The sequence below is a fragment of the Vicugna pacos genome, chromosome 30, assembly GCF_048564905.1.
Source record: "Vicugna pacos chromosome 30, VicPac4, whole genome shotgun sequence".
Lineage (NCBI taxonomy): Eukaryota > Metazoa > Chordata > Mammalia > Artiodactyla > Camelidae > Vicugna > Vicugna pacos.
Genome location: NC_133016.1, coordinates 6,954,848 through 6,982,252, shown reverse-complemented (window position 1 = coordinate 6,982,252; position 27,405 = coordinate 6,954,848).

The following is a 27,405-nucleotide window of genomic DNA, read 5'->3' as shown; positions in this document are numbered from 1 at the left end:
AATTTTATTCACTTTTGAGTTCATCCAAATTACCTGACTTGCCATTGCTGGGAGCAGAAGTCTGGGCTCTGGGCCTTTCACAGTTGAAGGTGGTGTAACTGTCAATTCATATAAGTGATTGCACATTTTTCTTGAATCTTCTATCTCACGTATATGGCAAGTATCCTTTAAATTCCTCTTACATTATTTTTTATAGCCGTCTTGTTGGGATATATTTCACACACCATGAAATTCACCCATTTAAAGCATATAATTCAATTGTTTTTATATATTCATAGAATTGTAACATCATTCATGTCCATGAATGTGACAACATTTGCCACTGCTTCATCTGAGAATATTTTCATCCAACCCTTCTCCCCCCGATTTTTGAATCTTCGTACTTACTCACAGTCCTCATTCCCCTCTGCCCTCAGCCCTTGGCAACTCATTTATTTGCTGTTTCTACAGATTTACCTGTACTGAATATTTAATATAAAAGGAATAATGCAATATGGGCTCTTTTGTGACTGGCTTCTTTTACTTTGCAAAATGACTTCAAGACCTATGTGTGTTGTAGAGTGTGTTAGCCCTTGATTACTTCTTACCGCTAAGTAATCCTCCAGTGTACAGGCTGTAACATGTATTTATCCATTCATCAGTTGATGTGCATTGGCGTTCCCCCACTTTTTGGCTGTTTTAAATAATGGTGCTATGAACAATCATGTACAAGTTTCTTAAGGCAGACTGACACTGGTTTTTAGGTTCTGATGTCACAGAGCTATAGGCATTTACAATCTGCTGTTATATAGCTTCCCCTTCTTAGGCACCCTCTGAACCAAATATTCCCTTTCACATCTTTACATTTTCAAACACATTGATATTCCTGGCAAATGATGTAATTGTAGTAATTGTTTAAAAATGCTCTGTTAAGATGAGCTGCCCTCTCACTTCCTGTTTTCTATGCTCTTAACCACCGAAAGGTAGGGCGGTCGTGATGCCTGCCTCTCTGTCCCCTCCGTGCCCCCAGCATACGCTCTCACCCCTCGCCCACTGCCTTGTGCTGCCGTCATTTGCAATGAAAGCTGGGCGCCCTCTGTAATTCACTTGTATTGCAGTAGTTTCTAACCCATTGATTAGCTCTCCAGTGTGAGAGGAGATATTTATCTTCTCAGAGAAAACCCCATCGTTTCAAAGGGTGGCCGTGGGGAAGGTATCTCCCTGCTGTATTTAGTGTTGCTCTTGGTGACAGCCCCTGTGATGCTATATATCATAACCACTGTGCAGCTGCCTCTGGGAGGAAGCCCTGCCGATATTAACGCTCTGCCACGTTCTTCTGTAGAATCTACCTGGTCCCTCTCTCTTGGGGCAAACTTGTGACTTCATATTTAATTAGCTTACTTTTATTGCAAGCAGACAACTTGTGTCTGGATACTGGTAAAAATATTCTTCTGGAGAAAACACAAAATCAAAAGAATAACAGGAAAAAAACAAACAAAAAACAAAAACAAAAATGGACCCGCCTCTGTCAAACCATTTTTTCAGTCTGTTGTCTGAAAAGAGCTGTGCACTATATAGACCGAAGTACCTGGTTCTGAAAAATTCTGATAATTATCTTAATATTGAAATAAGTGGTTTTTAAAAAATCATTTAGATCATTAATTAGGAGGTTATGTATAAAACTAAAACTTGAAAATTCAGAGGAGAGGCACACACGGTCATAACCCATAATTCTGACTAGTCTGCTCTGTTTGAATCTCGCCACTCTGCTCCTTGCCCTTTTTAACCCCTTTTTTATTTCTCTTTTTTTCCTTTCTGCACTTCTGAGCTTCCATCTTGAATAATTTCCCCCCTTGACCGATGTATACTCTTTTTTTCCCCCTCTTTATTGCAATTTTGCTTCTGCAAAGCTCCATGGAAACTGGCTAGGTCCCAGTGTGAGGGCCTCAGCCTTTGTCAAACACAGTCTTAGCCCCAAACCTCCTTGACGTGTCGGGGATGCCACCCAGCCCCCGCCCCCCCCCCCCCACGAATGCCGCAGTGGCTCCTGTGCTGTCATGTCACATGGGTGTGTCACAGCTGCAAACCCAGGCCTCTGACGGCGGCCAGGGAGGGACTGGGGGTGAGTACCACATATAAAGCCTGAGCTGCTAGGACAGGGCTGCAGCCCAGGCTCCGCCTCACCGCGCTCCCGCCGAATCCTGACAAGGGCGGGAGCAAGCACCGCTTTGCTGCCACACAACGCGAACCCCCAAGCCCTGGGGTTGGATGATCTTCTAAGACCCTGACATCTGCTGTACTAGATGTGTCTTTCTCCAGTGTGATAAGGCAGTGGAGGACCCGCCATGGGTTCCTTCTGTTTAAATATTTTCTGGAAAGCTTGCTCTAGCAGGTCTCGTGCATGTGTTCCTTGGGCAGGACATTCATCTTTATTGTCTTCAGGACATTCATCTTTATTGGTGGAGAATATATATATATACACATATATTTTTTCTGGCTGCAGAATTCTGAGCCCCATAGTCACTTTCTTTCTGTCATTTAAAGCTATTGCTCCATTGTTTCTCGGCATCCATTGTTTCTCTTGGGACACGAGCCCAAACATACCATTGTTCTTTTAAAAGTTGATCTCTCTTCATCCTCTGCCTGCACTTAGGGTTTTCTTTTGGTTACTTTGTGTCTTTTCCTGAGATATACTTAATTGGAGTTTTTAATAAATTTTTCTTTTCTTAGTTTGGAGATTTTGCTTTAAATCTCTGTTTTGTTTTTTCATAACTTTTGGAAAATTGTAACCATTTGTTTTTCAGATAGTACATCAACTTGGTTCTGTCCTGGATGGTCTATTTCAAGAAATCTCTTAACCTTAAGGTTTAACCATTTGGTTCCCTAAATAAAAGTTGAGGTTGTTGGAGAAGATTGTGAAAGGGCATGGTGGTTCTGATACCCAATTCTCTCCTTCATATCCCGGGTGTGAAATAGCTCCTTCACTTCTCAGCTTCTCAGCTTCCTTTCCTTTTATTTGAAAAGTGGATCCAAAGACTAGCTTTTCTCCCAGAGTTTCCTTCCTTTTCAGGTCATGTACCATTTTAATATCCTCATACTATTTTTTTTCAGCATTTTAGTTGCTTTTATCAGTGATATGGTTCAAATCAATATCTCAGTGCGGGCATCATACACTCTCTTGGTTTTAAGAGTTCATTCATTACTTAACACTGCCCATTCCAAGCCAGTCTTCTTACATTCATTTACATTTAATAAAAAGGTATTTAACACCATGAGTGTACTTTTCCTTCTCAACAACACCATGATAAACTAGTTTATGTGTAGTTCTGTGTGATTGCAGTACTTTATTCATAGTAGACTATGGGAATTATTGGTCGACTTTTGATATCTCAATATTATACACAAGGCTAGAGTGCATATTTTCCCTTTAATTTTTTTTAATTTTGTATTTTATAAATTATTCTGTTTGCCTTAGATTTTGGAAATTTTGCAATTATAGGCTCAGGAATATGACATTTCTCATTAATCTTCTCCAAATCTGCAGATTCATATTATTTCTTCAGCAAGGGAAATAATCTTCTATGATTTATTTAATTTATTTAATTATTAACAGTCTTCCATCTGTTCCCTTGTCTCCTTCTGGAATTCCTGTTATTTGCATGTTAGGTCTTCTGGATAGATCCTTCAAATCCCTTATCTTTTCCCTGATGGTTTTCTTCTGACATCTATCTTCCATTTTTTCTTCCAAGCCACTGATTCTGTCTCGTCTTTGAACTTATGCTTCATTTATTGACTAAATTATTTATTTAGGAAATCATGTTTCATTTAGATTCAGAAAATAATTTTGTGCTCATCTTTGAATCTCTTTGTTTTGTTACGTTTCTGTTCATCAGTCCCTTTTGTACGTATTTTGACTGATCAATGATTTTTTGTTAGATGCCAACTGTTTAGACATATTTTCATTTTATTTTTTTATTTTGAAGATACACACACACACGCATACCCCTTGGGTCACACCATTTCCAGAATATTCCACATTACTTTTTTTCTGGTCTTTATAATAATAGCTCCAAGATTATCTTTCACCTCAGTTTCCAATAATCATGATTATATAATATTCACAGTTTATAGTACTGGTCACTTTTATCAAATTATCCACTTATATCTTGAATCTTCCTATACATAATGACAAGAAGCACTGCACATCGGCATTATTTGTGAACATGAGAAAATAGGTGGCATACTGCTGATCACTGCTTTGCAAAAGCAGCAGGTTGGAAAGACACTGGTGCCAACTAATACTCCAACACCGAATAATTGTTGTCACTTTTTCCCTGTGGTCTCATTTCCACGGCAAACTTAATGCAATGTTTAATTTCTCCAGAATTCGGTTGTGGGTCCAGTGAATTCTTCAGCAGTAAGTTGACTATATGTATTCTTAATCTGACTTGACAAGAGTGGTCAGGTAGATGTAGTCAGGTATTGGGGAAACAGAAAATAAATCACGGCAAAGAAGTATAGAGCACACCCAATGTGTCAGGCACCGTTTTGAGTCTACATGTATTTACACATGCTATAAATCATTACTCTGTTTTGATTATACAAAAGGGTTGGTAACCTAGGTGATGTCCCTAGATAAGATTTTTTTGCTTATTCATAAATACAGGACGTTTTCTATGTCCATAAAATCATTACCATTACTAAGCGTTAACTCTGTGCAAAAAATTGCATATATAAATTTAACTTTACAAAATTATCTATCTGGAGGACCTTTGATTCTAGCTATGAAGATTGTTTAAATTATGTTTATTACGATGCAGTGTAATTCAGTGAATACAGTGTTCTAGGTGATCGTGTGAGATGATATCACTAATAGTTCAAACATAAACTTCCATACATCCTTTTGCCTGTGGAGCCATAAACCACTCAATAGTACTGTTACTCTGGAAGCATATGCATAATTCGAAATAATGCCATTCGGTACTTAATCTATACGAAGAACTAAGTGCCCTGAGTAAATAAATAGTTCATACATCATGTGCTTTATCTTCTGCTTTTAGAGCTAAATTAATGTATGGAGAAACAATTGAGAAAAAAATGTAATTAGAACCTGGCAATTTTAGAGCCAAAAGAGATCGCTGGGGTTCAGAACAGAGCAGTGAGAGTGACTTTAGGGAGAACGAACACAATTCATATAAAAGAGAAAATGTGAAAAGACCACCTGGAGAACAGAGCATCCTGATAAACGTCAAAGGGAACGCACAACCTGACGTGTGGCGGTCTGTGAGGATGCGAGAGACAGAGGCGTATTTTTAGCAACTGTACATCACGTGAAAAAAGAAGGAAAACAGGCAATTTAACATGTGAAATAGTTTTTAAAACACAACACAAAATTTGTATTTTTTCCTGCTCTGATTTTTTTTGGTACTGTAATTGGTTTCTGGTAGATTTATTATTAATTTTATTAAATAATTACAGTAAATTCTCCATGTTGGGTTTACAGCTATTATAACCTTAAAACAGGAAAATCAACTCTTTTGTTACTTTGACTCAGGGTTATCCAGTCCACCAAAATTTCAAATGGAGAAAGCATTTCAATTGTTTGTTTCCATTTCATTTTCATTAGAGAGACTCAAAGCTCCATAAATGATCATGCATTTTATCCTCCAAGTGATTCTTCCTATCTGTGTGCTAAATGCTAACTGAACTCTTCAGGAGGTTCCTGGTTGTGGGATTAAAGACAATTAGAAACTTAAAAGCCTCCTTGAAACTTTTTCTCCTCCGCCCCTTTTCCTAGAGTGTTAGGGATACAACACAACATACTTTTATATATTACAACGTCCCTCATAAAAATAAGAAGGATTCCAAGTATCCAAAATAAAGAAGGAACTAAACCTAAAGCATTAAAACGTTTCTCATAAATGAGTGTGATTTATAATCTTAGTCATGTAGAAGCTGGGTTTAATGCACGTCTAAGATACGAGGTTTGAAGGTAGCACTAGGCTGATTTGAAAATGTGACCCATTTATTAAAGCCAGATGCTTAAAGAACTGCATCATTAGTAAAATGGCAAACTAAACAAAATGGATAAACAGTGTGGGGTGGTTACGGATGTAACTGTGTCCCCCAGAATTCGTGCATTCAGGTCCTAATATCTATCATCTCCAGTGTGACTTTACCGCGTTTTAGATTATTTACAGCATGTTATTTTGTGTCACTGCATTGCAGTTTATCCATTGTTCTGCTGATGGACATTTGTACAGTGTCTGTTTTGGGGCCATTACAAATAATGCTGCTATGAACAGTTTAGTATATTTTTTTGTAAGCATATGGACATATTTCTGTTGGCTTTATATCTGGAAATGACATTGCTTGGTAACAGGATAAGTGTATTTTTAACTTGAGTTGATGCTGACAAGCAGTTTTTAAAATTTCAATTTATACTCCCACCAGCCATTATGAGGGTGGTTGTCAACTACATTCTCCCTGATGTTTGGTATTTTCTAACGCTTTTATTTCAGTAAACCTGACAAATGTACATTGCATTGTGGTTTTAATTTGCATTTCCCTGACGGCCAATGAAGCTGAGGACTTTTTAATATTTAAATTAGACATTTGGGTATTCTTTGTGAAATACTTTTTTCAAGTCTATGATCATTCAGAGGGTGTTTTTTTTTTATTTTTTTAAAAGAAGGTCTTTGTGTATGGTGGAGCCTGGGATAATTTGGTGGACATGTGTGTTGCAAGTATCTTCTTCAGTGTTGACAATATTGTCTCTTTTAATGCCTAGCAAGTGACGTTAAAAAAAAATCATCATTTTAGCCAGGTGGTCCATCTGGTCTGAGGAAGGCTCACAGCATCTTGATTGGGCCCATGCTTGTGTCCGTGGTGAGCTTGGGGTTCAATGACTGTTGGTCAGTTGCTTGGTTCTTCTTCACACAGCCTCTCACTTCCCAGCAGACTAGCTTCAGTCAGCCCCTTCCCGCGGCAGCCACAGGGTTCCAAGTACAGTAGGAAAGGGCGAGCCCCGATGGGCAGGAACGGCTGTCAGGTCTCTCTTGCTTCATGTTTTCTAGTGCCCTGTCTGGCCAAATGAATCATGGGGCCAACCCAAGTTCAAGGGGGCAGAAAACAGCTCTACATACTGATGAGAGGATCTGCAGTAAAGATGCAGGGAGGAAAAGAATAAAGCCCGTGTTTACAAGCTACCATCGTCTCTGGCTGCAGAGATGTACATTCTAGACTCATGCAAAATATACTTACCTTTATCCATGATCCCCAAATTCTCATTGAATTGTGGCGTAAGGCTCAATGTCTAGAATTTCACAGTCTTTTTAAATTGACTGTAAATCCTCAGATATGGCTGTTGTTGACCTAAGGAATTTGAACTATTAAGCAAATTATCTCACCCACCATACCCACCGTGCAGTGGTGATAAAGCAACAAGATGACTGTAACAGACACTTCCAGTTCACAGCGGGAGGCGTGGGAAGCACATAGCATCTGTAGTTCCACAGGAATGCTGAAATCCAGTGAGGGAAAAATTGACAAGGCTCCCATCTCTGGGGACAAGAAATATTCCTTGCTTACACCCCGTTTCTAAGTTCTGGAAGTGAGAGCAGGATATAATGGTAAAAATAAGAGCAAAAACCCATCAAAGATAAAATCATTTCAACAGAGAAAATAAGCAAACATGTACTTGCAGATGAGTGGCTTTTTCTGCTTCCTTTCAGCCTCCAGAAATCTGGGGGCTTGGAGATCTTTTAGAAATTTGATAAATCTTGTTCCTTTGTGGTCCAAGTTAGTGATCTTTTTGCTTTACAAATCTTTTAAAATTATATATCAGCATTTCTGCTTTTGGGAAGAGAGAGTAGGTGTAGTTTTTACTTCTTCTTTTTCTAAGTACAATTAAAAGCCCTGGACATTACCTATAAGTCTCTGAAAGGTGGACAGAAAGCAAACTGTCTGTGGACATCGGGACTCCAGAATGATGGAGCTGTGCGTTCCCTGGATTTTCTTCTAGTCTTGGATAATTTGAACAAGGAGGTATAGAAGGCAGCAATCCTGAAATATCAGAAAATTTGACTCAGAAATCTCCCCAGGGGCCTTCTCTGTCTCATCATAAAATCAGGAAAGAGGCAGCCTAGCCAGATGGTAAACTTTTAAAAAATCACCACTGTAGTTAAGGAATCCTCCAAAGACAAAACTGTGACCACACCCACCTGAGCAAAGGCCAAGGGACCACGAGACTTCTGCCATCGCCAGGCAGTAACGAGCTATGGGAGAACGCCTGCCAGGTGCTGTCAGAAAAGGCCAGACGGAGTCAGAGATTATTTAGCTCTGGGTTCTTGTCATTCAACCTAAGTCTTATGATGATCACCATTTAATCAGCTACTGGTCTTTATCTTCATTTCTGGTGAATGTTACTATGCTAGGGCTTTCTTGTCACCTTCTGATAAGTTTATCCACTAGTATATTATCTTGTTTTTAAAATTTTTTTAAGTGTATTTTTCTTCTGTTTTGTGGAATTGTTTGATTCATGTTATTTACTTTTATCTTGAAGATTGCGTGTAACATTACTTTTTATTGACTTTCTGTAAAGGTTTACCAAGAATAAGTCAACTTTCCTCTCAGTGTTAAGGGTCACATAGAATTTTATTTATATAACATATGCACACATACACACAACCACAAACAAATGTAGAGGGCATGTATGTGTTTGTGTGTCTTTGTGTTTATGTGGCTTACGTAGGAGATGAAAAGAAAATCTCATAAGATTGGGAGATAGAAATTCAGATCGGTCATATTTGCTAATTATAAATATGGTTGATATGACTTGCCATAAAACGTTCCTTTAATGGGGGAGGAGGCATCAATTTTTAGTGCCTTTGAACACCAATAACAATTTATCCTGATAAATATGCATGACATACATGATTGATATCAATGGTTCACAAATAGGGAAGATTATATGCAGATTTGGGAAATAATAGGAAATTCTGATACATTTCACCTTCCAAAACAAACTCTTGATGAACATTGGGAATTCACATATGCATTTTATGTTGTTTTATTTTTAAAGAGTATACATAACCTTATCCAGTCTTTTTTTCATAATAATTATATTTAAATTTCTTACATGTAATTAGTAGGAGATTATAATTCATAAATAAAATTATGTTTATGTTTTAAATAAAACTAAGAAAATAGTTTTACAAAATATGAATATGTATCCACTTTAAATAAATGATTTACAGTAATATACACAGAGAAAATAGCATTTTAAATGGATGATGGAAAGTATATGCTTTATTACACAGTAAAATTATGAACATTTAAGCATACTTAACACCCCCAGAAATGCAACCTTGAAGAAAATAAGGCTCAATAATATTTCCTAAAGAATATAGGCAGTGATACTCTGCGGGTTTCTCCTTGCTATTTCTAAAGGTTTTTAAAAGGTCGGTTTTTTCAGAGTCTCCGTGAAATTTCACAGAATTTGGTGTTTCACAGATTTGATGGTGTTTTTTCTTATTGAGTATAGCTGTATGAAATCTAAATTGTCCTTGGTTATTTTGTCTTTGAATCAAATTACTGCAAACGCTTTTCTCTTTTTTGACATCTCTCTGCCTGATAGAAAAATCCACTCTACAGAAGTAAGGGGAATCAGCGCTGCTTTAAGAAAAATAATTATCAGCCACGGCTTAAATATTAAAGACCAGCTTTGAGTTTAAAAAAGTAGCAAATTTGAAGTTGACCTTTAAATTAAGGCTTAAACTCTTCTATTATAACTGAAACACAGAAAAAATTTTTCTCACTAATTTGAATGTATTTTTAATGTGTTGATATTTTATTTAATAAAAGGAGATAATTTATTTAATAAAAGCAGACTTTTTTTGTTTAAAAGGGTATATAATAAAGGAGATAGAGATCTTGGAAGAGTGTAAGAATGTTCCTGAATATTTAGTTTTGGAGTTTGGGGTCAGATCTCTGTAGGGAAAGGGAGACGTTAACTTGCAGAGAACAGCCCTGCATTTCGTATTTATTCATACCAAGCATCTCAAAAAACAAAAACCGCTCTAATTATTCCAGTTCCTTTTGCAGTTGAAGAAATTATATATTGGTTTTAGAGTGAAAATAGGAGTAATAGGAAAAGCAGAACTTCAATGATTATATAATAAATGTGGAGTTTTTTTACGTAAGTAATATTAAATCAATTAAACCAAAAATTGTTTTAAAATTACTATAGCTCCAGCTCTACGCCCTGTTCCCTCAGAGAATGCCAAAGCATGACTCTTCATCCGTCACATTTAGATTCACCTAAGTTCTTGCATTAGGCGTTCAGTCACTCCCCCGAAACTGATGGAAAAGATGTTTGTAACATTTTCCTACTGTTTTCTTGAGCATCCCTGCCCTTCATGCTGAGTGCTGCATGAACACAATCTCTCTCCTTTCAGCAGGTCATTTGCCCCAGTTTTGTGGTTACAACACGGGTCCAGTTATTACATTACTTGACTGTGGTTTATTTCCTGTCATCTCTACGGCTGTACTTCCCCTTGAAATCAGAACCGCAGAAACTGCAGGTTGAGCCCTGGGGAGAAAGGGACAGAGTATGTGGCAAAGAGCAACTAATTAAAAAAAAAAAAAATAGTCCTTTTGTCCTTCAGAAAGGTATGCTTTCCAGTACTGTGGGAAATGTGAAGAAGTATAGTCTACCTTCTTTTCAACCAAGGACAAAGGAGAGTGACCAGCATCTGTGTTTCCCTTGTTACTGGATTTTCAAGCACTGCTGGAGGGGCTGTTTCTGGGTCACTGCCCCCCGCTCCCCACTGTATCCCCCTCCAGCCTCGTGCATGGCGGGACGCGTCCCCATCACAGAACTGGCCAGCGCAGGTGTGAACGCCACCCCCGCCCTCGCCGCCCCGAAGTGCTCCGTGTGAGTCATCATGCCTCCTTCACACAACAGTTCACGAAGCTTCCATTAATTATCTTTAACAACAAAACCTACCCGTAGGAGAGTGTGGAGCGGGGAGGTAATGTTCATGACACAGAGATTAAGAAAAGAATATTAAACTAAACCTACAGCTCAGGGTGACTCTCAACCTTCTAGTGTGACATGTAAGTGCTAGAAACACATTTGTCACACTCCCGATACAGCATCCAGGAAAACGGGCATAAGTAACAATTTTTAAACATGCTTTACATTACACAGCCATCATTTTTTCTGATCTGGCTGCTTTCATTCTCCAACTTCTATTAAATGAATCATCAATGCAGCCTGTAATCACTGTGTTCCTCTGCGCTCATGCGCTCATCCTTTAATCCTGTGTTCGGTTTCACCCACCTCCATCACCCCGTGGACACATCTGGCTACCAAGACACTCAAGGCTTTCCTGACTTCTCACTTTTTTCTTTTTTCAGGGAGCAGTTAACAGCAATGTACTCAGCGTCCTTTGAAAAGGGTGTTTCCTCCTGCCAGTTTCTTCCACAATTCTTTAGTTCCAGCCTCCTTCCCATCAGAGTCTTCCGAGATTTCTTTTGTTGGGTTGAATTACTCTCGCCAATTCCTAATTATGAAATCACTTTAAAACTTTATACTTAGTTATGTGCTTTTCCTCAGTTATTCCTCCCTCTCCCGAAGAAGCCCCAAACTATGATTTTAAAATTTTCAGCTCTCCATAAATACATATCCAAAATATACCTCTCTAATGCTTAAATTCTGTTGTGATCTCCAGCCATGTTTCAATGATGTCTCCATCACGAATACAGTTGTTATTTTTCAACTGAGGTGGTGGCTTGATGAGGAAAGTGGTAGAGGAGGACCTGTTAGAATCATTTGTAGAACTTTTGAATTCAATTTGAAACTAGTAAAAATGAGTTGCAGGCATTTTTGTGAGACTCAGCATGAAGCCATCCCCTCAGGTGATCCCAGAGACTCACAGGGGTACAAATGGCTTCATTAGAACAGAGAAATTTAGGGGATACCTATAGCGAATCTCATTAAGCGCATTGAAACCCTACCTGCTAAATGTACTATATCTCTATTATCAAAACTCTTTTGGTATCATCTTCTATTATCAGTTTTCCTTTTCGCTAAAAAATGCACTTTCTGTATACCTTCAGAATGGTTCACGTTGCTAATCAAGAGTATGACACACTTCCATGAATGTCTCATGTCATTAACTATCTAATCAACCGTTTATTTTTTACTGAATGAAGACCTTCCACGGGCATTTGACTCCACTATCATTCAACTCAAGAATTTTCCTGCACGTGTCAGAACCTTAAGAATCATGTCTACACATAAAATAACTTTTCACGTGTTTTTTTACTTCTGCCTTTTGCTTTTCATTAAGTGTGAATATAGTTGGATGTCTTAGAGCCTTACATGGACGCTGTCTCCTTTACCTTTTTTTATGTTTCAGTGTTTTTTCATTCTTACCCTTAGTAATTACATGACTTAAAATCCCCCAATACCAGGGTTCCTGAAAGCTGTGGACTGATTACTCTTACTTGAAAAAGTGAAATCATTTTCTGTCTCCTCAGGTGAATATAAATTAAATGATGCTCTGGTTTTAAAGCTCTCTTGACTTTTTTTCTTCCTTTTATACTGCTCCCTTATCGGAGGTCACCTTCTGAAATCAGATGCTTCATTTTTGAAAATGCGTTCCTTATTATTCAGATGCTGACACTTTTTCACCCTTTTCATCTTTTTCTCTGAATTCTTCCTTATCAGGTGTTTTCCTAAGTAATGCTGTGAGTCTTTACAGTAGTTTTCAAACCTGGAGACACACCAGAATTACCTAGGAACCTTTAAAAATATAGATTCCTGGACAGTCCCCTAGGATTGGATTGAGACACAATCTGCATGTTTGAAAGCTCTACAAACGACAACAAAGGAGACACTCTGTCACAGCTCCAGGAACCTGAGTTTAGGAGTTAAAGCTGGAAAAGAAAGTTGGTTTTCAGAATATTATTGATTTGGAAACAAACATATAATAAATAAGAGGCAATATGAGAGCAATAGTCAGTAATCCCCACTTGTGAAAACGAGTGTATTCAGAACAACGCCCTTTCTCCTTCCCCCGGCCTTTGCTGTTGCAACAGCCGGTCCCCAGGTGGCCCCTGATGGACACCCCCACACACCCAGCTCTGCGCCGGGCACAAGACCCCCAGCTTCCGGGCGCGGAAGAACCATCTCGGGGAGCTTTCCCACCCGCCTCTGCCCCTGACGTGGAGGGCTCCTCAGACTGGGTTGTCCTCTGTGTGGAATCGCTGTTAGACTCTGCATTCTAGTGACATTGAGGTTTTTATACTTCTTTCCCAATTTTTCAGTTCATTCTCCTGAAAACTTACATTCCAGTAATAAAAACCCCACTGCCTGGATTTAATTTGCAAAGCTTTATTTCAAACCCATGTGCTCTAGTCTGAAAATTTTCTGTTTCAACTTGGCTCTGCATTCCGAGATTCTTATCTAGTATGTATCTATGATTTACCCAGGCCATTTTCCATTCTTAGTCCTTATTTCTAATAATAGCCTGACCCTGTTACCAGTTAATACATTTTTGCCTGAAAATAGCCTATCTGCCTCAGCTTAGAAAAGTATTCCTTATCTTGAGTTCCTGTCATTTTCCGTGTTAATTTGAGACAGTGAGTGTTTCATATTGGACTGTGGTGAGCACCGCCTGAACTGCTTTTAGTTTAGGTAAACTCTTGGGCATTCTGCCCTGACTGCCTGGGATAACTTCTGTTGTCAGTAGTCTTGGTCAGGAAATCCTGTCCTTGGTCAGAAGCTGAGGGTAAGGCTGTCTCTCACTATCTGTCCATTGGAGTAAATGATGATGCATCACTGAAACTATGAACATATTAGGAAAAGTTTAATGCAATATATATTATTTGCCCTGCACATTGTCATAGCCTTATCCAGATCATTTCTCTATGTGCTCCAAGCTAAGTAGTGCTTTAAATCTAGATTATGAAATCAGTTGGAATGCAAATTGATGGATCGGATCAACGGTAATAAAGAGGAATCAATTATATACAAGACACACATCCAGGTGACAGAAAAGCACAATCCAAAGGTAGTTTAGTTACAGGTGTAAATGGCAACAATTTGTTGCCTCATGAAATGACTAAGAAAGCTTTTGCTTAGTTATTATGTACACAACCTCATTTTTAATGGGCAAAGTTTGCAACAGATCCACACTGTGCTAACGTACGGTTTAAACTGTGAATAGCCTTTTAAGGGGTTCTAGGACTGCGCAGCTAATGACTTCAGTATCTTGATTGCAATGTACTTCCCGTGCACATATTAAATTTTATCTGGAATTTAAAAGAACACGGAGTTTAAGCAATTACATCTCTCATAAAGGAATTTTAAATGCTTTTTTTTTTTTGGTGAAGTCATGAAGGCAAATTGGCTTGCTGCTCAGCAATGAAGATTTAATACTTAATGAAATGACAGATGGCAGACAGTCATTTCAAAGGGGAAAGTCATGACTAACAGTGTAAAGATACTTGATTGCATGGATCTGAGCCTTTGATACTGTCACGGAAAGCACCAATCACCTTGGAATTTTTATCAAACATCTTTTCTGTTCAGGTTCTATGCTGTGTTATAAAGCTAATGGGGACTGAACAAGTACACAGAACTTACATGGGAGTGAGACACTTTTAAAACCGTGGCTCAGCAGCACAGTAGAATGTAGAGCAAGGATACATACATATAAACATCAGCTGGGCAGGGTTCCTAATAAACAAGGTAAACCTTTGAGTTACAATGTCACTATTCTCAGGCAAGGATTTCCTGACTCTAGTATGACAGCTGATAGTCATTGTTATATGATACAGAGGAATAAGAAAAAAGGATGAGATTTTTGCTCACTGTCTCCAAGAATCCATACTGCATGCTAAGGTGGCCTCTTGGAGAGCTCAAAACGAGTGTGAGGATGCTGAAATGTGCTGTCGTTTCTTGCTGTCTTTAATACAGTGCTACAAGGGAGCTATGTTCCAGCTCCAACCAGCGCACCTGAACACGCGTAAGGTACACTCAGCCAGGATATAACTTCTCTGGGAAGAAGCTTTTTCTGTATCCAGGTAACTGAAAAAAGGATGCATCATCATGTATCCTGCTGAACTGCAGAAGTGAAATCACATCCTAAAGGCAGTACACTGATTAGCGAGAGGCAGGACTCTGGGTATTAGAATCAGATAATAAAATACAGAACACCAAGTGTACGAGAGGAATCTGGGAATCCTAACCTAGCCTCCAGAGCAACTCGGGGTGCATGCTTCCTCCCAGGAGATCCTAGATAGAGATTTATTGTAATTAAAGGACTGCCTTGTATTGCAGATGGAAGAAAAATGACTCTGATTGTATCAATTATTTTCTTGAGGTCACGGAGTGAAAAATTAATGCAATTCTGATTTAAGAGCAAAGCTGGATATAATTTCTTGCATTAGTGCGTGTCAGTAATGGTCCTCAAAATGAAATTGGCAGCTGGTCAGCTCCGTTTGAAGAGACACATGTGGCCAAGGAAGCTCAAAAGCAGGGACATATGAAACAAGCTATTTTAACAACGGTGGCTTTGTCTGAGCCTGTGTTTGGCTTCAATGTGAAGAAGGTGAGAGACTAAGTCTAAATATTGCCGTTCATGTCTCCATCAAAGGCAATTAACTAGCCACATTTTACTGAAACAGGACCTTTCAGGTTATTCAGCTCACGTGAATCCTAGGACTTACTCTTCACGTTAGTGTTTTCAGACGCTAGTGACCTTCCTTTCAATACCCCCTCTTTTCTCATCGATGGCTCTCCATCCACTATTATGCTCCAGAGTAGGTCTTCCATTCTTTTCATTAAGCAGCTTAGTGTTAAAAAAAATCTTATAAAGACTTAGGCTAAAAAAATTCATTATTCCTTGAAAATTATAGTTTTATTTTTTTATTTTTTATTTTTTAACATTTTTTATTGTTTTATAATCATTTTACAATGTTGTGTCAAATTCCAGTGTTCAGCACAATTTTTCAGTCATTCATGGACATATACACACTCATTGTCACATTTTTTTCTCTGTGAGTTATCATAACATTTTGTGTATATTTCCCTGTGCTATACAGTGTAATCTTGTTTATCTATTCTACAGTTTTGAAATCCCAGTCTATCCCTTCCCACCCTCTGCCCCCCTGGTAACCACAAGTCTGTATTCTCTGTCCATGAGTCTGTTTCTGTCCTGTATTTATGCTTTGTTTTTGTTTGTTTGTTTGTTTGTTTTTTGTTTTTTTTTATCGCTCATATGTGGAATCTAAAAAAAAAAAACTAAAATTACAATAGTTTTAAATCTTACAGAAGACCCGTTCATTTCAATAACAGTGACTAAAACCGAGGAAAGTCTTGCCTACCAGGGGTTGTTCAGATGGTTTCCATTTTGTCAATTCATAATTTCATCCTGTCCTTATTCATGGGTTGTTTGTTCCATTTAGATGATTACATTTAATTGTTCCTTTACAAGTAATTGAGAAAGTAAATATCCATTAAGTTTTCTTTAAAAAAAAATCAATGAATGAGCCTAAACATAGTGACACTAGTCGCAAAGAGCATTCAAAAAAGTCTCTTTACAGTTTGATTCTGTCTGTACATCCCAGTGTTCATATCACTGGGTCAGTTAAGATCTTCCCAAGGTTCATTGCTTTGAGAATTCAATGAGTTCCCTTTCTAAATTTAACTCTAAGTGATAAATAGTTGAGTATTCTGAGCATCTTGTTGGCTCTCTTTATGTAGAAAACAATATTTAACAAGAGATAAATATTTTCCAGGGTACATTTTCTTTCACTCCCATCACTTAAGAATCTGGGTGGCTACCGAGTCATTAAGATCTTGTTACCACAATCTCCATCATCCCTCAATGGACAGGAATCTCCTGAGAATGTGTTTCATGCTCAGCCCTGTGAAAATTACTTTTAAAAAACATGTAAATACAAATAAAAACGGAAAATATTATTATGTTCTTGGGAGGAGAGTGATTGACATAGGCAAAGACCATTAGAGTGCAGAACCATTGGTCTCTTGGAGTCCGCAAATTTTTGAATTTTTGATCTGCCTCTGATGAGCTGTTGACTCAAACTCTCCAATTATTAACTTATTGCTCAGCACTAAAGAAGTATATTAAATTATATAATGTATTAAGTGTGTGGAGTGGTGCCTGATACATTTTATGTACATGCTATGGTCAGACAATAATCAGTATCAATGCAAATATATAGAAAGACTTTCATGTGGCTGTGCATGCGAGAGTTTGTGTGTGTGTGTGTGTGCGCACGCACGTGCATGCTATACTCTGTTCTGAGTTTCTATTCTAAGTTGTAGAATTACCTCTAGAATAATGTATGTATGAATACCTGAACAGATTTTACATTCAATTTCATACAGTCCATCTGTCCAGGAAACACCTTTTGTTCATCTGCAACCATAGTTCCCAAGGAAGAACCCCCGTTCTCTGTGCTTGAAGTGTTCAGAGGTGTGAACATTCACTTTAAATGAAAAATATCTTAACGGAATATACAGATGAGCGATCTTTAGATATTTTATAAGAAGACTGGTTGAATTTCATGGGGGAAATTTTTTAAAAAAGTCTTGCTCCCTCAATGCACCTAATAAGAAAAGAATGATTATATGAAATATGGTAATAAAATGTTGACTGTTTTAAAAAATCCTTTAAATGTTGAAAAAGATAAAGTTGCACATGTTCTAGAAAGAGGAAAGAGAGAGAACTTTCCAGATACGTTAGTGAAGGTTCTATTTGGATACAATCACACCATTCAGGTAAGACTTGTTGAATGAATTTGCATAACTTGAGATTCTACCTAAAAATCAGAACACATATTTTTAATTAAACATTTTGCTTTCCGATCCATTTCATCCACAGTCCTTACAACCACCTACATCTCTAGGAGGGAGAAGCAGAGATGTTAAAAATGTTCTCGGGTCGGGAAATATTTCAGAGCCTCTGAGAACTGCCGCTAACCCAGCCTTCCCGTTACTGTCAGCTCAGCGCGTGAGAGCAGTTGTGTTTCTTGTCTTCTCTTCCTAAATCTGCAGGAGGTTCCGGAAAACACAACAAAACAACTGAAGCCCTCAGAGTCACAAGGGTCCTAAGGAAAATCAAATATAGTCAATTTCAATTGTGATTTAAGCAATTTCAAATGCATCCCCTTCTTCCTCAACTGGTGGTGTTTGTGTACCCGACAAATATGATGATCATCTGTCTCGCTGTCAGGAATACGAGATTCACTGCTGGAGCCTCGGAGCCATGACCAAGCAAGTGTGGGGAAAAGTAATCTTAGGGAAAAATAAGATTATGCGTACAACTCTAGCTCCAGGACCACGGTAGGTAAACAGAATTAGGCACTTTCATTTATCTCGCATCTACCCTTTACACCAAAATATCTCTCTGAGTTTTCTAATATAAATAAATAAATAAATAAATAAATAAATAAAGAGCCATTCTTTCATCGTTCCAAGACAAAACAAAGAACAGACATGCAAAGAAGGAAACAGAAGAAAACGGAAGTCACTCTGAAGTGTAGAAAGCGCTCAGCGCCATTTTGAGGACAAGATGGAGACTGTTTTGTGAGTTTAGGCTCTGAAATGAGAGCTGCTTAGAAAACTATGCCTCCGTTTCAGTGGGCCCGTTTTTAAATTGTTTTTTTTTTTCTTTTTTGCATTTTGACAGAGGCACTTGCTGTAAAGCAAACTTATTAAAAGCAACCCAACAGCATTATAATTATAATTATTTCTCCTTTTTACTGAAAAATTAAGTCAATTTGCTTACAAAACAGTTTGTACATTTAATTTCAGTCATTTAGATGTACTTAAAAAATGGAAGTAAGCAAGAACATTGAAATAGCCCTGTTTAGGAAGAAATGAATGGTAATTTTAACTCTAGTAACAAATCCTCAAGAAATCAGTACTCACATAGTCTTTTTGTTTTAACCTATATAACAGTTACTAGACAGTTCTGTTTTCCTGTTGTTCTGTGTACAGTGTTCCAAAGTAGTTTTGCACATTATTTATCCATGGACCTTTATAGAGCAACGATTTTATTCCTAGGCGCCCCTAAGGACTATTCTGATAAGCTCTGAGCTCATTTGTTAAAAAATACGGCGGGAAACTGGCAGGTAAAGTCTTAAAATTGCTAATGGCGATGCCTGTCCTCGGGCTTTCAAGCCCCATATTTCCCAAAGGATGCCGCTTTCAGATTTCTGGACGAGGGGTGGTTTACATCGCTCGGACATTCCTCCTTTTCGTCATCACCAGAATCCCTGAAAAGTGGGGTAGGGACTTTGTAACACCATCCAACCAAGTCTGAATGGACGCTTTCCTTCAGAATACTTCCTGCAGAAAGTACGTGCCTCCAAGATGCAGTGTGCTTTCCAGACGCCCCCGCCCTGCTCTGAGTAGGTTCTAGTCCCAGTCTGGTGTGACTGTGGGCAAAACGGTCTCTCTGTGCTTTGGTTTCCCATTAGTAAAAGCAGCGGAAAGAAAGATATCTCCAAGTCACTCCAGTTGTTTTAGAGAATTTTAACTGGAAACGTTTGAAAATCAGAAACTTCTTTTTTATCTTATTTTCAACTTTGCGTTGACTTGAATAGGGTAAAGAAAACCATGAAGGGATCCATGTCCTTCTTCTTTGCTTTGATGCTGTTGGTTGCCAATAAGGGAAGACATATCATCTCAGGGTTTATAACCACTAACTGATCAAAATCCGGCCCTTGAATCCTCTCTTACTATCTCCAGGAGTCGCTGCCCAGATCAGAGTCCGATGCAAAACTCAATCATGGTGTAACACTCAGAGGCAAATACGGATGTTAGGAGATATAAATGCACTGAGCCCTGATAGATGAATATATGCTAAGATATTTCCTTTTTAACTTCAACATAATTCATTCATAGAATTGAAAGGCATGAAAAAAGAAGGCTTTAGGACTGGGGTGAAAATGTATACATTTTAAAATAAGCCCCTGAATTCCAGATGAACCCTTTATGGAATTATTTACATATTTTAGCAATCAAACTGAACAAAAGTCTTTGTAATTTCCAATTTTCATTTTGCAAAGTCTAAACTCTACCTATGAGCATTAATATGTCTAAATTTTAAAGCTGAAGTCTGGGGAGGGAGAAGATGTCAGACTGTTTTACTTGCAGACAGAAATGAAGGATAGAAAGTCCGAGGTGACTGTAAAGGCAGAAGTGAGCAGAAGATGAATTTGGTTGGACACTGAGAGAGTGAAAGGAAGAGGAAGGAGAGAAATAGGCCAGGAGAGACAAGAGGGCGAGAAGCATGAATCTTAGTAAATTATAGAAAGTGCTAGAGGCAAAGTGAATAATCTTGACCTGTGATCTACTCATAAGAACCTCTTATTTAACTATTTCTTTCTACTCTGAAGTGAGTGAATATCCCTGCAAGGTCAACTTAGTAGGCACTTTATCTTCTCAGATTTTAATCTAGTCACCTAGTGATTCTAGTGATGATGCTTTATGTCTCTCCCTCCGCCTCCAATAAATATTCAGAGGATAAAGATACTATATTCTTAACCAAATGTTCAGTTATTTCACTAAATACACTGACTACACATCAATTAAAATTTTTTTAAATTAAAAATAAAATAAATTTAGAACATATTATGGTTGTCAATTTCACATTATATAAAAATAAAAATGTGTGAAACTCAGTAGAAGCAACGATAGATGTTTGAGTGAGTGACTTGATGAATGAAGAACATCTGTGTGACGTCAGTACGTTTAGCAAAAGTAACAGGAATTTTCAGATTAACTGTCCACCCTTTACTGTAAACATCTTATTAAGGAATGATGAGATAAAATACCAGCCTTTACCACTTGTCTGTGATTCATTAGTCTAACTCAGGGTTTGGCAAACAGCCTGTTGGCTAGATCTAGCCCACTGTCTGTTTTTATAAATAAAGTTTTATTGGCATACAGCCATGCTTACATGTTTACTCTGTGTCTGTGGGTCCTTTCACACGACTGCGGCAGGATTCAGTGGTTGAAACACTTTTATGGCCTGCAAAGCCTAAAGGATTTAGAGACATCCCTCTGAGATAGTGTGGGTTTCATTCCAGACCATGGCAGTAAAACGAACATTGCAATAAAGTGAGTCACACAAGTTTTTGGTTTCCCAGAGCATAGAAAAGTTATGTTCATACTATATTGTAATCTAGAAAGTGTGCAATAGTATTATGTCTAAAAAACTATGTTTGTATGTTATGTCTAAAACGTACTTTTTTTGCTAAAAATGTTGACCATCATCAGAACCTTCAGGGAGTCACGGCGGTTAACATCAAAGGTCACTGATCACAGATCCCCAGAATAAATACAGTAACAACAGGAAAGTGTGACATACTGTGAGCATTACCAAAATATGACACAGAGACGTGAAGTGAGCAAATGCTTTTGGAAAAATGGAGCCAATAGACTTGATTGACGCAGGGTTGCCACAAACCTTCCATTTGGAAAACCCGGAAAATCTAGGAACCACAATAAAGTGGAGCACAATAAAACGAGGTCTGCCTGGACTGGCTGGTCCTTTACAGAAAAGGCTTGTTGACCTGTGACAGCTGCTAAGTGCCAGGAGTGGCCTTCGTGGCAGTCTGAGTGCCATTCTAACTGTTCATCGTGTTTAAAGTTGATTCAGGCTACAAAATATGCCAAGGGGCTTGGCAGTGGCATTTTTACTATGTAACAGCAACAACATTTATTGATAGCTTACTGTGGACCCGAGTCATCTAAGCTGTGTACATAAATAATCATATTTAATCTCTGTAATAATGAGGTACATATTATTACTATGACCATTTCACAGATGAGGCAACTGGAGAGATTTTGTTGCTTATCTCTGATTAAGTCAGTGTGTTGAAGCCAGGAATGGACCCTAAGTTATTTGGCAATGAACTTAAAAAAAACTAACAGAGGTATTTCAATAAAAACTTTGTATCTTCTGGTTTTTCTTTTTTTTTTTTCCCCTAGTGGAGGTACAGGGGATTGAACCCAGGACCTGATGCATGCTAAGCACACACTCTTCCACTGAGCTGTCCACTCTCCTCTAGCTTTTCTTATTTTGCTGTCTGATGAAACTTGCAGCTGGGATTAGGCAACACAGAAAAGGCAGGCAGGAAGGAGTCTTTGTGCAAAAGGATGAGATTAGGCTACTGCATCAAAGCTGACCCAGAACAAAATGGCTTAAAGAACGTGAAGTTCATTAGCTCACTTCTACCAGCCCTCAGGTGACTGGTGTAGGCTGATGGATGGCTCTTTTCACTCTGCCCTTCAGAAAATCAGAACTACTCCCATCCACAGCTTTGCTGTGTGCGAGGGGGCTGATCTCTTCTGCGTGGCAGAAGGGGAGGCACAGGCACGAACCTTTTCCAGTTTGCAGATTTTGAAGCGTGTTCAGGACCGCATACCTGCTGTCCCAGAGCTCAGGCCTAGGACCCGTGACCTCTGCTCACACACCCTCTGGAGGATTCAGTCATTATGGGGTCCACCTACCTGCAAAGAAGCCCAGGATATTTAGGTTCCAGCCGGACAGCCGTGTGAACAGCCACAACCCTGTGTCTATAGGAGCAGGATGGATTTTTGGTCGACAAATAACAATTTTCATAAAAGCAAAGCAGTAAAACTTTTATCCTTTTAAGGTTTTTTCAGTGGGACAACTGGTATAGCTGACTTTGGGTTCAGTTGTTCTTGAGCAGGGAAATATTTATGATTTTAACGAAGTGGAGATAAAGCAAGGGGACAATTTGAGTTTTAGCTGAAAGAGGATCAGAGTGTGGAGCCGTCCCCCAGGGTCATTTCTGTAAGAACATCCTTGGATTATCCATCCATGGTCTATTTTGATTTTCAAATCTCTATTATTCTAAACTTTTTTACATCTTTTTACAATCTCAGTTTTTTCAAAATATTATTATTAGACTACGCTAACTTGAAATACACAAATATGTACTTTTAGCAAGTATATATCAATATATTTATAGTCCTCATGTCTAACTTATTTACTACAGTTACATTAAGTGATACTTGTGTACATTTCTCATGTGTCAGGAATTTTTAAGATAACGAATGATGACTTTTCTTCATATTTTTGATCTAATCTTTATTGTTGTATTTTAATTCTTACTGGGCAACTCTTGAGTATTTGAGGGCTGGAAAAGTGTGAAAAAGTTTCATAGAGATTGAAACAGAAATGAGTTGAGTCTTGAAGGGAAAATAAAACAAGCAACTAAAAAAATATATTTGCAATATACACAAACACACACGCGCACATCTCCTAAAGGAAATTAAAAAGCTCTGCAGTAATGAGTCTTACAGAGTGCAAGTGACTTTGTGTCTGAATTGCATTTTCCTCTGATTAAAGTGACATTTTCCTTTGCCTAAATAAGCGTAAAACGAAACTGCCTACGTGAAATCATCTAACTATAGATCTCTGCTCCAAAACAGCTAAAGTTGCTTGATAATCTTGCTTTTTCCGGGCACCACACCCTCCGCTTACCTTCATGGGCTCTTGGAGGAGTCTGAAAATTAACGTGTGTGAGGTGATGCTCTTTCTTTTCCGCCTTTGATGTGTAGGGAGACACTCGTATTGTGGCAACACCTAGACTTTTGAAAGAAAGACGTGTGGTGGAAAAAAACCCTGAGGCATGCCCCACTGCAAAGCAACCTTTGCTTTTGTTTATTGCTTTGTTTTCTAACTGTTGAGAGGCACTTGAAGATATGTGGAGTGTTTTGGGTTTCTGTGATGTCCAGGAATTATTTCCTGGGCGAGGGTCAGACATGCCCGAAGTCCCGCAACAGAGAGAGGCTTGCAGATCCACATCTAAGAACTGGCTTGCCCGGGGTAGCGAGGCACCTGTGTGGAGACATCGGATGGGTTAAACTCCCAGCCCAGGGTTCCTCGTTGGTAAGGCGGGAAAGAGCAGAGTCTGGAAGTCGTAGAACTATCTTAAGGATTCAGTGACATGATCCCGGCAAGGTGCTTAGTGTTTAACCCTGAATAAGCCATGTATACATTCGTCACTATTAGAATTAGGCGGTTTCTTCCTGCTCCAGGTCTTGACACCCGGAGTCAATTTCTTGTAAAGCAGCAACAATTCTCCTTACTTCATAGGTTACTTACAAGGCTTTATGAATCATATTTTGGTTCCAGATTTTTCAAGCGCCTTTTATTTCTGAAAAAATATATACCTTTCTAGCTTTTGCGTTTCTGGCTTCTGGTGAATGTTACTGTTAGTATGTTCTGCGCATCACCTGCTGGAATACTTCAACTCACCAGACTCGTCCTGTGGTTTCTCTCCTGACACCTAGTAACGCTCAGTCCCTCTATCTGAGGCAGGATCTGTGATATTACCTACTAAACCATCCCCTCTGCTCCCCAGATATTTTCCTAATAAATATCCTTGATTATTATTACTTTTTAATATGTCCTCCAACCTTCTCTTTAGACAATGTATCATATAATCTCTTGGGAAAGATTCCTTCTATTGATTCAGAATTTGTGATTTTACTTACTAAAGATTTTTGTCATTTCACCCTCAAAAATGCATTTTGACTCAGATTTCTAACCACCAAATATTCAATTGCTTAATTTTGAAAGGATTTCTTGTGATATTTTAATTCATAGAAGACAAGATAGAAGAGGTAAGAGTTCAAAATGTATTATTTGGGTTCTCAAGTCTTACATTCTTAGACCAGACCCACTATTCCAGAGTTTCCTGAAATGTGCATAGAAGTTCCTTGGAAAACTCATTTCTTTATGATTTTGTGAAAGAGTTTTCATTGCTTTTTTATATCTGTTGATTTAGAAATTACTCAAACATAGTATGGATGTTGACATTTACAATAATATACAACTCAGCTGAATGTTTAAATACATATATCACACAATTTATTTAGAATTTTAAAGATTTACTATGACTTGATAACCATTAAAGCCAAGTTCCTCACTCATTAATCACAACTGTGATATTTCTCAAGGAAATAATTTTGCAATTTTACATACAACTATAGATAGTACCTTTGATGTCGTACTAACTTTAAGTGGTGATTACTTAAACTATTTTTTTCTTAAACTATTTTTAATATCCTACTTTCTAAGTATTCCAAGGGTTTTACTACATGTACCAAAATATTTGATATATCTCTTAATCTTTAATTATTTTTCCTTCTCATTCTGCTTGATTAAACATTCTTACATCCCAACCAATGCCAAAACAGCCCAATTTTTCTTCCCTTTATCTTAACCACTTGTCTCTTAATGAAAATGATAGTAATATAAACCGCTAATGTCTATTTCAGTATTAAAACTAATGCATATAAACCACATAACACAGTGCCTTGTAGAGTCCAGGAGATTTGCAGTGATTCTGATGTAGAAATGACAGTCATTGCCATCCGAGTCTGTTTGAGCTGCTTTGCAGACAGCGTGGCTTATAAACAGCAGACATTACTTCTCACAGTCATGCCGGCTGGGAAATCCAAGGTCAAGGAAGAAAAAGTCCTTTTTTGTTGCTCAGAGCTGGTGTCTTCTCACGTTTCCTCGTACCGGAGAAGTGTCCAGTGAGCTCTGTGATGTCTCTTTTGTCAGAGCATTCTGTTTACTCATGAGGGCCACAGAGTCAGCACCTGAGCACCTCCCAAAGGTCTCACTTCCTACACACCATCATGTGGGGCACAGGGACATCAACATATGAATTTGGGGGTGGGGGGCACAAACGTTCAGACCATAGCAGGCTCTTCACTCTGTTATTGGAACTGTGAAGTCTCAGTTGGACAAATACACCAAAAAGCACCTAAATCGATTCTTTTCTAAATGTTTATACTTCATAGGTTTTGACATCTGTAGTTTCGTCAATTTTAAAGTATAGGTTTAGTAGCTGAACCTTTTTTTTTAATTTTGCTTCGTATTTTTCATAGAAAAAAAGCAAAGAACCATCTGAACGAAACATAAAATTAACAGTCAACTGTTCCTAAAAGTCAAATGGAGAGAAATGTTAGCTAGGTGAGCCTCAAGAAGAGCTTCTAAAAATATATGTTTATTTATTTTATTTTTGGCCAAGGGAAGCAATAATGGGAACAGAGGAACCATGTAGTTAATAATAAAACACATAAAAAGAAACTGGAATCTCCTTGTAGGATTCAGATCCTTGTTCCACCACCACTTAGACTTCTATTGGCTTTTGTTTCTTCAACCAGAAAACAGTGGTTGTAATATTACTTTCCTCATAAATTATTGTGCAAATTAAATAAATCAATGTAAACAAGGTGTGAAGAATGCATCTAGCACACAATAAGCTCTCCGCAATGTTACATAGTATTCATCACAGTGAAAATAAAATACAGTCTAAAATTTGATTATGATATTTGGACATTTCTGGAAAAATGAAAATCGACTATGATCTCAAATCAATGTTTGAAATGACAGAAGCAAAATAATATTATTGGAACTATTTTGCTTTTTCAGCAGTTAACAGTGATTTTGTGTGGCTCATTCCTTGATAGGACAAGAAAATCAGTTAATTTCAGCTGAGCAGTTTCCTTCTCTCATTACGTAAATATATTCAAAGAAATTAAGTTATGAAAAAATGAATGAATTTCCAGCTGAGACTGGTCTTGAACTTATTACAAAACAAAACCAAAAAAAAAAAAACAACTACACAAGAGTAATAACATTCTAAGTAAATATTGAAACTTTCTGCTCTGGTTAAAATATAATTATATTCAGAAAGTAAAAATTCTACTTTGCTTCAATACACATCATTTTGATAGTATTAGTTTATCTCCAGAACACTAACTGCACCGTCCAGCTCGACAGTGCTGGACGAAAAAGAGAAAAACACCCTGTAAGCAGAAATACCGGTATAAAAGGTCAAATTGATTGATCGTTTATTCAGTACTGAAAACAAGTCAGTCGCAGCAGCCTCCAGTCATGGGAGTATGAGCACTAATGGCAAAGGCAGTGGAACTGGAGGAAATGAGGTTATTCACGAGGGCAAAGGGCAGAGGTAACAGTAACATGATTACCGGGTGATGGAGGCATTCTAAGAGACGCTTACGGTTCTGTCACTTTGATTTTGTTTTCTTTCATTATGTATTCATTTTGGATAAACAGAGGCTTTCTGAGAGAACATGAAAAACAAAAGAATATAAATGAATAGATCACGTTCATCACACAAAATTCTTTATAATTCGCCAAAACAGTAGTTGTTCCTTTGTGAAAGTACTAAAAATGTACTAAACTATTGATACACATCAGTTTTCTTTACCACAAGTTGTCAATTTTTATCTAGAAAATACTGAATTGAAAATAAACGATTTAACATGATCAACCACGTGATGTGAATGCAACTCTAGCTTATTAC